This window comes from Anas acuta, chromosome 3 (genome assembly GCF_963932015.1).
Source record: "Anas acuta chromosome 3, bAnaAcu1.1, whole genome shotgun sequence".
In the NCBI taxonomy this organism is placed as follows: Eukaryota; Metazoa; Chordata; class Aves; order Anseriformes; family Anatidae; genus Anas; species Anas acuta.
Genome location: NC_088981.1, coordinates 36,397,076 through 36,409,614, shown reverse-complemented (window position 1 = coordinate 36,409,614; position 12,539 = coordinate 36,397,076).

The following is a 12,539-nucleotide window of genomic DNA, read 5'->3' as shown; positions in this document are numbered from 1 at the left end:
GAGACTGCAAATACTCAGTGGAGAAGAAACCAGAAGTTTATTTGGTCATTTCGGGCAGGAGCTGGAATGCGCCTCTCCGCATGTGGTGAGGCTACAGAAAGCAGGCGAAATGCCTCCTAATATTTGGCTCTGCCCTTAAAACACAGGTTTCTGGAGCTGCTGGCAGGGAGGATCGTAGGGGTTTCTATCATGGCTTTCAGAAAGGAATACCTGTAAAAACAAGTGCAAACAAAAAGCCTCAAATACGCTTCTGAATGTGAATTTGTCTAAGCTGAGCACATGACTGGAGCACTGGACTCTTTGCTTGGATATTTGGGATTGGCAGAGCTGCTATAGAGACTTGAACTGTGGCAATAAATAAGTGTCAGTGAGATCACTGCTGAAGTTATGTCCATGCTTTGGATAAGCCATGAAGCAGCAGCCTCCTGCAAACACCCAGCAGTAGCCCAAGGCAGCAGCATTACAACGAGACCTCTGGCCCCAAAAGTGAATGATACTCAAAATTTAACCCTTATGCCTGCAAGGGGGCACAACCTCCCGCAGTGAGTGTCTGACTGGCAAGGGCACAAGCCCTTTAGCTGCTGGCATGGAAGGAAAGCCCAAAGCACATCTCCATCAGCTGTGCCTGGCTCTGCTGTGAGGCTGGTCCCACCCCATTAATTAATTAATATTAATTAATAATAATTAATACTATGACTGGAAACTAAAATTCAAGTCTGGAAAGAGTGACACTACAGCCCGTTTCAGGTGTGCCTGGCACTTGAAAGAAGAGCATGTATGAAGTGCTGCCCTCTTCCCATTTTAGCTGTGAGTCTGCAAAGGCTGTCACAGTGTCAACGGGGAAAGGGCCAGGGGCTGCACCCAGCAGGGGAAGTGAGCTCTGCTCCCCTCTTCTGCATGGGAGCTGCCAGTGACCCCCACCCAGCTCGGGGAGAGCTTCTGGAGCCTGCCCACACCTGCAGAGGCACAGCAGAGCTCCCATCCTTGGACATGCACACCATGTTGGGTCTGCTTCTTTGGCTGTGCACACAAGAATATACTCTGAGGGGGCTCTCAGGGCAAGTGGGCTGCAGATCATGCCCTCGGTGAAATCCCCACAGCTCCACAGAAGCGAGGAACCCCGGTGCTGGGTACAGGGGGGTCCCTCAGCTCGTCACTGCCTTTCTGCTGGTCAGCTGAGGCCCAGCTATGGCTGAGGGCACCAAACAGCACAACTCAAAATTCGGAGATCTTCTGCAAAAGACTCTTTGCTCACATTACCGCAGCGTGAGGATTAGTTTAAGTCTCTGGGCTGCAAGAGGACCAGATACTTCCCATGGCCTCGTCTTCAGCTGGCCCCTCTGTTATCAGATCAGGAGATAATGCTGGTTTCTGAAGAGCCCTGTTTACAGCCCCAGCCTTGGAGAGTCAGCTGGTGCTAGCACAGCCGTGAGACAGCAGCACTGGCAGGAAGGCAGATAGCAAAGGAAGCAGTCTGTCCGCCTCCGATAGGCGTGGGGATGGTGTTTTACAGCAGGGACCAGAAAATGTAGATTCTCTTCCTGTGAGTCTTGGGGCGAGACTATTGAGTCTCAGATCCCAAGCACCCAATTCTCAAAAACTTGCCTGGAAATCACACACCCAAATAAATACCTCTGTGAATTTAAGCGTAGGTCTCAAAGTGCTGTGATTCTCTTTGAAATAGAAACACTAGCATTCCCTTTCTCCCATCCTTTTCCATTAGGTTATAAAATTCCTCAAGCAGTTCCAGCATTATACTGTTTGTATTCATACCACAAAAGGTTTTGTTTGTTTGTTTGGTTTGTTTTGTTTTTCAGCCAGAGCTGGGACTGCAGCAACAGTGTGGGAAACTCCTGACCCTCCTGTGCTCTTTCAAGCTCTTTCTACAAGAAGGTGCAATGCACAGGCTCCTTAGGGTCAGCCTGTATAGGTTCTAATGCATCGCAGGCTCGCAAAGTCCACGTACCCACACCCTAAAAAATCCTCTGTTAACCTCACTCGCCTGTAGAAGCTTGTTTCTCAGCTTGCCTCTACAGGTCAGAAAACATATCCCTTTGACCTCCATGAGGCAGCCCCAGCTGTGCTATATTCCTTTTGCATTATTAATGCCTGTGTTGCCCTTGAAATAGAGAAGACTACCAAGTGGTAACATAGTTCGTGAGATGGGGGAAAGGTAGTAAGGCTGCTTTTCTTCACAAGCAATGAGGCTTTTTGACCCTTCTTACTGCAGTTGTTCCAAACACAGACCATTGAACTTCCAGTTCCTGGCAAATGATCATTTTTTGCCTGGATCCAGTAGAGGCACCTGGAGCTAGGAGCATAAGGCTCAGCATGCTCCCTTGACGTACTTTACACACCACAAGCTGTGGCAAACGCGTCCTCCCACTTGTAGTATTCACCATCTACACAATGCTCTGAGATGCTCTCACCTGTTTTGTGGCTAAAAAAGAGTCAGGCATGGCCTGTCCAGGTGCTCTGTGCCTTCTCACTCGCCAGCTTTTTCACCTGGTGAGTGGAACCACATTTGGGCAAGCCTGGGCAGTAACAGATTCAGTGCCTGCAAAGAAGTGGATTAAAAGGCCTTTGAAACCAAGAGCAGCTATTTTCCTTAAGGACCATGCAAAGGCAAGCAGCAAAAGCCTTCGCCAACTGTGCAGAGGTCCTCGCAGAAGCCAAATTCCCTTCTGTGAGATGAAGAAATCCCAGGTGAACAACAAGCAACCACCACCACGTCAATCTTGCACCCAAAGTCACGCTGCCCTCAGCGCTCCTGAAAGGGGAGCGGCTCCCCAGGCACAAAATAAATAGGAGGGGTGAGCATATAGAAACAAGAGATGCCAGGCAGGCACAGGAATATTTACAGTGCAGGTGGAAAGGAGTAGCAGTGCTCCACCCGGAGAGCAAGGCCCTGGGACAGCCCTGCATGGTGCCCATGGCCACCTGCATGGCGAGGCCAAGGCTTGCTTCTGCCTGCTGTAACTCTCACAGCTGCCACCAGAGGACACCAAATTCCTACAACATTTAGCTCCTCAGACCAACACGTTCCCGGCCCCTGTGGCTGGGAACGGGGAAAAACACTCCTATGGTTGTGGAGCAGCAGCTCCAGTCCTCAGGAGAAAAGCCCAGGCCAGGGGACTCTTGATGAGAGCTGGTGGTGTCTGCTGGTGCAGTCCGCTGCTGTAGCTCTGCTCCTGCCCTTACAGCCAGAAACTGATCTCAAGCTTGCATATTTCCAGGGACTGCATGCTCTGAAGACCTGTAATAATACAGAAAATATCACTGATTCAAACCACCGCTAGATGATCGGAGACCAACAGCCACTGCCAGCTGAACAGATGCTCTTATTCCATATTTTCATTGAAAGAACCTTCCAAAATTCACAGCTTTGCCAGGCTTCATCCTGACATTTCAGCTGAATATTGCAAGAATGCCATCAAGTGCCGGAGGCCTTTGTTTTTAAGACGGAAAGGCTGGGCTCTGGAACCAGCTATGGGTGCAGGCATGGGCCTGTGCATAGGATTTTCTGAACAATTAATCTGCACATTATTATTTCAAGTGATCTCAATAAATTGCAAAAGCCACTCAGAATCAGCTGGATAAAATTCAATAAAAACACAGCAAAGTACTATGATCAGGAGGGAGAAATTAAATTCACAAATGAATGACTTGGAATAATTGCCTAAGCAGCAGTATTACGGCAAAGAATCTGGAGGAATTAGAGTGGATCATGTAATAAATATGAGTCAATGGTATGCTGCTATTGCAAAAAAAAATAATAAAAAAAAACCTACAAAACATTTGTTTGGGGATATGCAAATGGACTGTCATAAGCATGTCACGGAAGGTCATTATTATGCTTTATCCTGAAGAATGCTCACTCGTGCTAAATGCTGTGCCAGATCTGGAGCACTGCGCTTTCAGAAAGACAAAGTAGACCAGCCAGCCCAACAGGAAGCTTAACCCAGGAGGAAAGCTGGATTGACTGGGGGAGCATTTCCAAGAGGGGCGATGAGAAGGAGGACAGCCTCCCCAAACACAGGGGGCTGTTCTAGCACACAGCAAATAATGTGGATCTCTTTTCCCTGGCAGCCCAGAAGACACACAGAGGGGTACTAGACCAGTGTGCGACAAAGACAAGACACCAAGCCCGGTGCTGGCTGGGGTTTCATTCCATCATGCAACTCCATTTTTCTTACTTAAGAGGGAAGGCACGCAGGTGGGGGATGGGAGGGATCACAAGTTTTGATGTGACAGCTGGTGACAACCTGGAAACTTGCTTTTAGGGGAGGAATGGTCCTTTTAACACAACAAAGCGGCACACCCAAGAGTGCATACACAGACCACACCTACTGGAGCCAGCTTCCACAGGGTTGTTTGTACAGCAAGCAAAGGAGAAAATAAAGATTGGAGATGCAACTTCCTTTTTGCCCATTTCTCCCCCAGGTCATCCTGACCTTATGAATAGTGTGGCAAGGCTGTACATGTATCACTGCTTTCTGCAGTTCCTGAGGACCTTCCCGGTCCTGCTAGTCTCACAGACTCCCTCCGCTTGGACCTGGTTTCCGCCAAGCGCCTCAGCGAATTTGGGCACGTCCACACTCAGTAAAGGCCTTAAGCGCATGCTTAAATTTAAGCATGAGCTTCAAACAAAGCATGTGTTTAGCAACCTCTGCAAACAAGGCCTTAACCTTAAAATACACACATAGATAAAACGATTTTTCACTCCGGCTAGATTCAAATGCTTTCCTCAGGCTCCTTGAAGTCGAGTCTACCACCTCTCTGACACTGAAATAGATGCCTTGCATAAGAAGACTCTCTTGCTTCCTCTCTGCTGTAACTCATCAGCTCTTCCCTGCTCCAGGGCACGTACCTCTAGGGACAGATGAGATCTATTCCTGTTAGTTACTATGCAGAGCTAGATCTCAGCAGCAGCGATAAAGGCCCTTGCACATCCTAGCTTGCTTGCTGATACTTCCCTTTTCTCTGGAATTCGTACTCCTCGCCCGCCCTCGCTCCCTTCCCCCTTCCCCAGTTGCTCATACTTCTGGAAAGATGACTGAAGGCTAACTAATGAGTAAGACGCTGCTGCACGTCATCGCCTGTCTGCTGCAAGAAGGGGTGAACAAGTTCGTTTGTCCACAGGTTAAAGTGAGGTTGCCATCCAAACACAGAGCATGTAATTGGGAGACCAAGCAGTGGGAAACCTGCCCTCTCTTCTTTCTCGTCTGGAGCATTTAATTTCTCTTGTTTTCTTCGTTGCGTACACCACTTTATGCCTGCACAGCATCTTTCAAGCAAGGATCTTAAAGGACTTCATAGACCTTAATTAAACCTCATAAATCCCTAATTGATAGATGAAAATTCTGAGTCACAAAAAGGTGAAGGGATGTGCTCATGGTGCAGCACTGAGTCAGTTGCAGAGCGTGGAGCAGGGCTGTGGTGCTCCCAACCCGGTACTCCGCATCCTCCCCGCTCGACGGACATTATGGATGAGGAGGATCTGCTCAGAGGGCACGTTCAGCAGCTGCCTGACACTGATCCCAAGGGCCAGCGATGAGGGGTACACATCAGTTACATTTGGCACTGCAGTGCCCCAAAACAGGCCAAGAGTGGAGGCAGGGGCACTGTACAAACCCGGAGGTGCAGACAACCCTAAGGGACCAGCAAAGGGGTGAGACACCAGTAATAAATAGCCTTTGGTGTGGCCATCACTGAGAGTCTCCTGATGAAAAATTTTCCCTGCCCTTGGCTGCTGTCCCCTCTGCATCCATGGAGCCCCAGCCAGTCTGCTGACCCTCACCCCAAGGCCTGCCTGGGTCCCGGCACCTGGATGATGGCCATTTCCAAAGCCTGGGACAACAAGCCTGGTCCGCTGTGGACCTGCATCACCATGGTCACTTGGGGCACCCAGCCCACATGCCCCAGACACCTTCTGGTCCTTTTTTTGCCCTCGCTTCCCTGCCCAGCCTTTGTTTTTGAGTAGGTAGCGTGTAAACTGTGCAGGGCAGGGACCATCCCAGCTGGGCGTTTGCCTGGCACAGCCCTGGCCGGGCTCCTGCCACCTGCACTGGGCAAACAGCGTCAGGACGGCGCGGCCCAGCCCGCCTCGGTGCCGGTCCCTCTCGGTGGACGTTGTCACATACTGCTTTCCAATTATAGCCTTTCAGGCTGCGACGGCGTTTAATTGTCTGAGTTTTATAAACACTGCGCGGCCTTGGCTGACGCCCGAGTTAATGATCCCCTGCAGAAGCGACTTTGGCCGGCCGGCTCCCAGCTGGGCCATCGCCACGCCTGCCGGAGAGGGTGAATTAAAAAAAAAAAGGAGAGGGTAAAAAAGCAGAAAGGCGACTTAAAAGATGATGCTGCATCTGAGGAAATGACACATGCCTCCTTCATCTGCCAGCGATATGCAATGCTGCTGCTGACACCAAGGAGAGAGGGCTCAGCTCCGCAAAGCCTGCAGCAGCAGCAGCCCTCCTACCTGCCCAGTGAATGGTGTTTGTAGCAGGACAAGCAGCTCCACTCACCTTTCAAACTCATGTTTCTTTCCTTTAGTTTTTTTCTCCTCCTAATATCAACAAAGAAAAAAGAAAAAAAAAAAAGACACAACAAAACCAACCCTCAAAAATGCAAACAGAATGAAGAACCCCACAGGAGTAAATAGACAAGGCTTTTATGTTAATACAAGAGTCACTGAGAGCATCAAAACAAGGGGGAAAAAAAATCTCTGGGTGAAATTTACAAACCGATGTAAATCAGCCTGTTGAATTTCAGTGAAGAGCACTGATTTTCCCTGGCTGCGCACACAGTGTGTATGTATGTCTGTGTGCTCCCCCCAGACTCCTTCACTAGAGCCCCCTGGCTTAGTGACACAAACTGCATTGGAAGGGGACCAGACGACACTTTGCTGTAATTTGTACATATGCACCACTAAAGCTCAGCATTTATATTTAAAAAAAATAATAATAATCGGGCGAACGCACAGCTGCAAGGCGGGCTGGGTAATTGTGCAATGCTGGGAACTCTTAGGTAGTTAATAATTATACTCAACCTTCGGTCTAGTTCCTAACAACACCCCTAGGCGTGTCGCTCTTACAGAATAAGGGCACACGCCCTGCTGTGTCTCCTTGCTTAACAGGAACACAAAGTACAGTAGTAGGAGGTGTTTCCTTGAACTCTGAACAATTGGACATTTAAGGATTAATTACTGTTAAGGAGCTTTGGACTGGCAAACACACTAACTCAGCTCTTGGCTGCGTCTCCCAGCCAAGTTCTCTCAGTCATCCTAATTAGACATTCTGATACCATCTTTAATTATATGATCTCACATACTATTTTTTTTTCCCCTTCTTCTATTATTTTTTTGCACCGAACCCCTGTCCTGTGCAGCACGCTGGGCAGGGGAAAGCACCCTCCTGGCAGCATGGCAGCAGCCGGACCATGCTCCATTCGGACCCGAGGCTCTGCTGAGAGCCACCCAGGGGCTTTCACAACAGGAGGAAAGCACCCAAGCTGCTGCGGGCAAGACGGGACCTATGCTGTATTTGTCGGTATTGACTGCAGCCTGCCTGGAAAAACGTCGGTGCTGCGCAGCACCCAGCGCCAGCCACCGTGAGTGCGTGTGCGTGCACATGTATACACACAGAGGCTCTCCCGTACACACCTTGATCTTGTTGAAACAACAGGAGGAGCAGAGTGCATGTTGTTAATGTTTTTCGCCTCGGTAAACACCGCATCGCTGGGGCGATGCTCCCGCGTCCTGACTTGCCGCGCCTGGTGGTGCTGGGGGCCGGGCGCCTGCCAAAAGGCGCCGGAGCCGCTCCACACGCAGGCTGGTCCTGCTGCTCTGCAGCGTCCTTCCTGGGAAGAGGCCTGGCCGTGGCCAAGAGTCGCTGATTCGATGCCGCCTCGGCTTCTGCTGGCAGCCATTTGCTGCCCACCCCTGGTGGCCCCCCCTCCAGAGGCGCAGAGGGAAGTTTTGGGTGGCGTGCTTTCAACTGAAACGCTGCTGCTGGGCTGAGCTGGAAACTCGGCACCCTGAGGTCAGCCGAGGTTCACTCAGCCGAGGAACTCCTTAAATGGCATAGTCTTGCTCAAAAGCCTGCTCTCTTTGTGGCGGTGAGCAGTGTGGGGACGGATGGGCCAGCACTCAGAGGAACCCTTTTGTGAAGGCCAGACCCCCAGCCTCACAGGGAGGTGGGGAAGGAGAGCGATGGCGCTGCCTCCCCTCGCTGCCCTGGCCTCCCTGCTTTCCTCAGGGCCTGCCTGCTGACTGGAAATGGCTCCAAGACCCACCCCTGCCTCTACCTGCCAGCAGAGCTGGCTGGGCTCAGCAGGAAGGCACCCATGTACGCTTCTGGGGCTGGGGAGCCTGGCACGTGCCCTAACAGGGGCTCAACCCCAAGAGCAGCCAAATGCTTCACCACCTCTTCCAAAACTGGGGGGAGGAAAGGAAGACCTGCCTGTCCTGGGCCAGCAGCGCTGCCCCACACAGGGAGGAGCCCTCTCCTCCCAGCTCCTTGGCGCTCCTCACTGATTCAGAGTCAACATAATGGGGCCGAGATGGTGCCATTGATCCTGCTGGGCAGGCGGATCCGCTGCACCAGAAGGATTACTGAGGGCTTCTTCCCCAATGGCACCAGGTCACAGGATTTGGCCCCTTGTATGGCCCTGTGGTGGAAATGGTTCTCCACCACCACCACCAGGAACACATCCATGGAGCAATGGTAGAAGTGGCACTGGGAAATTAAGAGTTGGTGTCAAGTGAAAAAAAAAAAACAACAAACAGGGACAGCCACCGCAGGTAGAGTACAGACCTACCCAGCCACAGTAGCCAACCATACTCTCAAAAGCCATGTTCTGGGAGGGTCCATGCCACCACAGACCTCCTACATTCATGCTGTGTCTTGGGGTCTGTGGGCTGCCAAAACCCTTACTGCACAGCTACTTCTGCACCGTGCCCCCACTGCACAACCTCGACCCCTGCAGCAACCAGGGGAAGGCTTGGATAGGGGTGATGGCTGCTGCAGCAAACCCCTTGTATCAGGGTGACAGGAGCAGGGAGGAGGAAGAGCAGTGCTGCAGGGTGAGCGCTCATCCCAGCTGCAGGTGCCAGCTGAAGAACACGCGCAGAGCCAGGGGAAGCACCTGAAGCCGATGTTTTGAAGGCGTCACTCTCCTTTCCTATTCCTTCCCTTTCACCACAGACAGTGTCACAGACAGATCTTCATTTCCTCAGCTGCCAGAAGTGCAGAAGGTAATTAGATACCAGTATGGCCTCAGAACATTGCTCAGAGTAGAGATTTAATCACAGTCCTCGTGGCTCATAAACACAACACTGAATTGGAGGCTAGAAAAGGCAGCTAACATCTCCCATCACCCCCATGACCTGTAGCAGGCAGGGAGGAGCAGAGGATTGCAGCTCAGTTCTCATCAGCCCAGGACGAAGGCTATGGAGGCTGGCTCCTGCTGCGAGAGGCATTGCCTATGACTGGTGCCCTAAGCCCTGGCTTTGAGAGGTCGGGGCAGGGCTGTGCTTTATGAACTTGGTAAAATGTACCTTTCTGCCCATGTTAGAGCATCCAGCACTTGAATAACCGGAGCTCCTCAAAGGAAAAACCCTGACTTATTTCTTCCTTCTGCCCAAAACAAACATTGTGTCCTGCCGTGGATGCTCACATCAATAACCCCCAGCAGCAGTGTGTGTCATCTCTGGGAGACGCTGATGAATGCTGCTGAGCCTGGGAGCCCAGTTAGGGTTGCAGAAAGGGGGCAAGGAGACCAGAGGGAGCGTGCACACTCAGCTGATGGAGTCTGCCTGACCCACGCACCCACCTAAGCTCACCAGTTGTAGATCCAAGTTTACCTTCCCAGGAAACTTGAAAAACTTATTCCTGAGAGAGGAAAGAAAAAAGTATGAGAGCCCACAAAAGGCAAATAGGCAACGGGTACTGGCACTGCCTATGAGCTTGCAGAGTTGTACAGTCATTTGTGGGATGCAGGCTGTAGATTACAGCCATGTAAGGCCTGTCTCCCTCTCTTCCCCCACACTAGTCTGTGGAACAGAGCATGCAAAATAAAAAGAGAAATCTGAGACTCACACTGTGGCATGCTGAACAGTTTACATTCTTGTCTGCCATGATATCCTCCTCCCAGCCTAGTTCTTATCTGTTTGACCTCACATAACCAGTATCAGGAAAGCTGATATTTAGTACAGAGGAATTCTGTAGTTCAAATGCGATAACGCTGCAGAAGGGAAAAGAAATATGCTTGCAATACAGAACTTCTGGGCTACATAGAGTCAAAAGCAGAAACGCAGATTGCTTGAGGATGGCGGGCACCTCTGGAGATTGTCTAGTCCAGCCCTCTGCTCATGCAGGGCCACCTACAGCAGGTTGCTCAGAGCCACGTCCACCTACGTTTTGAGTATCTCTGAGGAGGCAGACTCCATGACCTCCCTGGGAGCCTTGTCCTTTCTTCTTCGAGGAAAGTCTTCCTGAGGTGTCTTAGATCTCACTGCACTGGAACACACATTAAAAACCTTCTTTTAAACCTCAGCCTTATGAGAGCGTGCCAGCAGCTTCCACACAGATTGATAATCTATCTCCTGATGCTAACAGTGGCCAAACACAGCTGGATGGGGGCCTCTCGTGCCACGCGAGGCAGGACAGAAAACACTGCACTGTTGCAATGGAACTTGAGAACTTGTTATGACGAAATGAAACTTCAGGAGGATCAGGTCATGGTCATCAGTAGGAGTAGGACCATAAGGTATTTTTTTCCTTTTTCTTTTCTTTAAAAAAAAAAGAAGTATCATTTGTTCCACTTCAGTGTATCTGATGCAATAACCATGTCACAGTTTTCCTCTGTCACATCCTTCCCACATGACAGTGGAAACATCACTTCAAACCAGCATTCTGGATGTTCTCCTTTCCCCCACACTCCCACTCCAGCTCCACTTGCCATTAAGCTTTCTTAAAGTTTAGCACAGACTTATTCTTTCCATTGGCTGCAGAATTTCTGCAGTGTTCCTGTAGCTGCTCATGCAGATTCTAGACCAAATTAAGTAAGAGGATGGAAAAAAAAATAAATAAAACCACCACCAAAAAACCTTCCTGTGACACCTTGCTGCCTCTGGTGTAATACATTCAGCTCACTCTTCTGGGATTGTTTTTGCCACAAAAGACCTAACCCAGGTAGGGTCTCCCCTCCATCAGAGAGCAGCAGAAAGCACAAGGTTAACTACGCTAGAGCTGTGGAAAGAAACTTCTGAATGTGCAAGAAGACCTCACATGCTGCCCAGGGAGATGAACCACTTATTGGAACTTCACTAAGAAATGTAACCATGAGGAAAAATCAGGGATGAGTCTAGCATGACAGGGAATGGACAGGTAAAAGAGAACAGGGAGCCTCTCTTAATCCATGTACTCAGTAAAAATGCCATCCGGTCGCCAACTGATCACAACCCAGCTGTAGGCACAGATGGCTTTTGCATCCTTTCCTTGCAAAAGGAACAGGCAACCTCCCCTCCAGCACGACTCCGCTGGGGAGCAAACACTCTCCCCGTGATAACAACCAGATCCCTCACTTGCACAACAAGATCTGAGCATGGCAGGGTGGGGGGAGGTGAGCCTGTTTAAGAGGGAGGGGGAATTCCCTACATGAAGTGGAGATCTAAACCAAGATGGGGATGTCGGGAAAAACACAATTTCCATGTCAATGTGGTAGAATTCAGCCTCCCACAGCTAGAAGACTGGTGGGAAGCAGTTTGCTCAGCTGTGTAATTTCATCTTTCAAAACCAAATGATGGTAACCGGTGCGGACATTCCAGCACCTGTGAGCTCATGGTGACAAAAGACAGTTGCGACCAGTCGGTGCTGGAAGGAAATCAGGTGGGAGGCCCGGCCTTGCAACCAGCATTTGCAGTCAAACATCGTTAACCCCTTTTTTCAAAGGGCTCTGCCAGCTTTCAGGAGCTCAGGGAGCACTTCAGGGTGGCAGCAGGCACGCAAGGACATATCCTTCTGTTAGCCATTTTTTGGGAGGGGGTGGGAAAGGGGAGATGCTGCCAGAGGAGCTGGTTTTACAGACGGGGCTGGACGCCTCTGTGCATCAGTGTGATGGGAAAGCCCTTAGTGAGGCAGGAAACCCTTGAGGCACTCCCCTTCAGGAAAGGTTACATGTAGTAGCAGATAAAATGGAGACTCCCCCATGCCCGAGGCTCTGAGGAGATAGACATTAAAAGATGGATCCTTCAGCATATTTCCTTCTAATTGCCACCCCCCCAAGAATAACTATCTTCCTTCAGCCCCACCAGGACAAGTACATTTGGAAAAAGCCTCCCAAAGGCTGTCCTTCACTGCATCATCCTCAGCACCATGGGGCACCCCAAAGCTGGCTCCAGCTCTACAGCCTGCACCGACCTATGCCAGCTTCATGTCAGCTTTCCTACAACATGGATTCCTGACCGCTGAGCTCACTTCACCAGGCGTGTGCACGTATTCCCCACTCTGGTGACTGATACCTTCAGCATTCCCCAT